Raw genomic sequence first — 2,652 nt, 5'->3', positions numbered from 1 at the left:
GAGAGCTGAAGATATTCCTTGGTGGTCCGACCGGAGCTTGCTTCGGGCAGATATTATTCATAGTTGTGGGAACTTCCCAAATGTTCCGTTGGTAGGAAGAAGAGGAGGAATCAACTATAATCCTTCTCTAGCAGTTAGACAGTTTGGATATGCTTTAAGAACTCTGATCACACTAAAATTCACCGTATTTTTGACTCCGATTTCGCATGCATTCTTAGCTTTTATTGTTGTTTTGCTTTGTTATTTCTTTGTTTTCTTATGTTTTCAGGTTTTTATAATAATCGGAGCTTGAATCGGGAAAAGGAGCGAAAAAGGAGTGAAAACGGGCGAAAACCTAGAAATTCAGCGTTTTGCACTTACGGCACCCACCGTGGCGGGCGCCATGGGGTTAGCCATGACGTGGCCACGTCTCAAGACCACTCCTCAACCGTCAAGACCCATGATCCCCACTCCATCATCCCCTGTAGGGACCATGGCGGGCGCCATAGGCCTGTGGCGGGCGCCACAAGGCCAAAATCAGTAACCTCCACTTTTTAGTGGAGGGGCGTCCCTGTCATTTCATGCTTTCAGTTTTTACTATAAATAGGACCTTAGATTTTCGTTTTTCTTCATCCAGAATTAGAATTCTCTAGGCATATATCAGTTATAAAGCAGTTGCCATTCCACATCGGGGTGCCTCTGCAATCGAGTGATCGAGTCTGTAATCTGTCTGTGGTTCGAGTTTTTGGAGCACTCTGGAGGAAGTTAATCCTGCCGCCATTTTAATTCAAGTTCGTATTTTACTTTTATTTATTTCCTGCACTCGCACATTTACGTTGTTTATTTCCTGCACTCGCACATTTACGTTGTTTATTTCCTGCACTCGCACATTTACGTTGTTTATTTCCTGCACTCGCACATTTACGTTGTTTATTTCCTGCACTCGCACATTTACGTTGTTTATTTCCTGCACTCGCACTTTACTTTGTTTATTATCCGCACTCGCTTTAAATTACTTTTATGAAAAACTATAAAAAGAATATTTACTTTATCATGTCTAACTAATTCTATAAAGGTTAGAATGTGAGGATCGTAATTAAACCAGTAATCAGTATAATTGTTCGTGGAAACACCTAAGGGCTATTTTATCTTTCAATTCAAGTAATTGTTTTTAACTATTTCAAAAACAGCCAAAAGCGCTTTGTCTAGTTTATTAGGAGATTTTAGATTAAAAAGAAAAGAGATTTTAAAACGATTTTCGGACGCGTTAGGAAGTTTAAACTCTGGTTCGTAAGAACCTCTTTTTGCTAAGAAGTCCAGGTTAAAATACTTTTCAACTTAGTTAAGATACTATATTTCTTAAAAATAGGTTTACTACTCTAACGCAGTACGCACCTTTTTATCCGTGACAATAGGAGGGGTTGATTAGAGAGTACAACTCGGTTCTGAATACGCGAAAGCGACAGTTCCTGTTAAATTAGTTCTTTTCAAAGGAGAAAACATTGCCCATAAGTAGTTCCACTAACAAGTACTGGATTATCATTGATTGCGTGAATTACATTCGAGCCTGTCTTTATTTATTATTTAAAATTATAATTTTATTTACCATTGCACCCTTATTAAAACCCTTAAAAATAGTTGCCTTAGATACACACCATAACAACAGGTTTGATAGATTGACACTTGGTCTCTGTGGATTCGATAATCTTTTATATTACTTTGACGTGATTCGTACACTTGCGAAAAACACGCATCAAGTTTTTGGCGCCGTTGCCGGGGACCAATTTCGTCAAATTTCATTACCCTGTAGTTATACCGTTTAGACTAAGGTTGTTACCCACCGGTCAATGCGAAAGACTCGCAGTGCCGGAAGTTTAGTAGACCCTCTAGCTGAACCTGAACGTTACGCTCGCGCACGTTTATTTTTCCATAGGAATAGGATAGCTATGGCCGAAGAACAAAACCGAAGACCTCTTAAGGACTTCGCCCAACCATCAAACGAGGAACCTAGTTCCAGTATAGTAAACCCCGTTATCCCAGCCAATAATTTTGAACTTAAACCATCCCTGCTGCAATTAGTGCAACAGAGACAATTCTCAGGTCTCGCTACTGATAACCCAAACCAACATTTAAAAAACTTTCTTCAGTTAGCAGACACCTTTAAAACCAATGGAGCTTCTCCTGAGGCGATACGCTTAAGATTATTCCCCTTTTCCCTCAGAGATAAAGCTCTATCATGGTTAGATTCCCTTCCACCCAATTCAATAACAACTTGGGATGACCTTAGGAAAGTTTTTCTTGCTAGATATTTTCCCCCAAGTAAGACCGCTCTTCTTCGAAACCTTATAACTAGATTTACCCAACTCCAAGGAGAGTCGTTGTTCGAAGCCTGGGAGAGATATAAAGAATTATTAAGAGCATGCCCACACCATGGCTTAGAGAATTGGCTAATCATCCAAACCTTCTATAATGGACTTCATTATAACACTAAGATGACCATCGACGCTGCCGCTGGTGGCGCACTGATGAATAAACCTTACCCTGAAGCTAGTGCCCTTATCGAGGATATGGCCCAAAACCATCAATCATGGGGAGTAGAACGAGCGACAGTGGAAAAGAAGGAAGCCCAAGGAGGAATACATGAGCTAAGCTCTATAGACATGATGCAGGCTA

General features: G+C 40.3%; 1 non-coding gene across 1 annotated transcript; it reads right to left on the bottom strand.

Moving 5' to 3' along the window:
- Positions 1–2,309: 2,309 nt before the first annotated feature.
- On the bottom strand, positions 2,310–2,416 carry LOC127116654 (small nucleolar RNA R71). Its single transcript, XR_007801462.1, has one exon. It is a non-coding gene; the product is annotated as a small nucleolar RNA R71 (small nucleolar RNA).
- Between the last annotated feature and the right edge of the window lie 236 nt (positions 2,417–2,652).

The sequence above is a fragment of the Lathyrus oleraceus genome, chromosome 1 (assembly GCF_024323335.1).
Source record: "Lathyrus oleraceus cultivar Zhongwan6 chromosome 1, CAAS_Psat_ZW6_1.0, whole genome shotgun sequence".
NCBI classification, from domain to species: domain Eukaryota; kingdom Viridiplantae; phylum Streptophyta; class Magnoliopsida; order Fabales; family Fabaceae; genus Lathyrus; species Lathyrus oleraceus.
Note: the sequence above shows the minus strand (reverse complement) of the source record. Positions and strands in the feature narration are given on the sequence as shown.